This window comes from Nanorana parkeri, unplaced genomic scaffold (genome assembly GCF_000935625.1).
Source record: "Nanorana parkeri isolate BGI_ZX_2015 unplaced genomic scaffold, ASM93562v1 scaffold2886, whole genome shotgun sequence".
Lineage (NCBI taxonomy): Eukaryota > Metazoa > Chordata > Amphibia > Anura > Dicroglossidae > Nanorana > Nanorana parkeri.
In genome coordinates this window covers 30,278-30,552 of record NW_017309154.1, presented here as the reverse complement: position 1 = coordinate 30,552, position 275 = coordinate 30,278, and the positions used below count along the sequence as shown (strand labels likewise).

At 34.5% G+C, this 275-nt stretch overlaps 1 protein-coding gene across 1 annotated transcript in view; it reads left to right on the top strand.

Annotated features, from left to right (window-relative positions):
- The window catches only part of COQ6 (coenzyme Q6, monooxygenase), an 18,520-nt gene that overhangs the window by 10,846 nt on the left and 7,399 nt on the right, over positions 1 to 275 (top strand).

Below are 275 nucleotides of genomic sequence, written 5' to 3'. Positions count from 1 at the left end.
TATGATCTATACGCTGCTTATGATCTATACGCTGCTTATGATCTATACGCTGCTTATGATCTATACGCTGCTTATGATCTATACGCTGCTTTTGATCTATACGCTGCTTATGATCTATACGCTGCTTATGATCTATACGCTGCTTATGATCTATACGCGGCTTATCTGTATTGATTGTATTGATTGTCTGTCTACCATTTTGAAAAAAATCATAAATAAAGAATTTATTTAAAAAAAAGAAAATGAGGACAAGCCAAATAAACAATGGACGGGCC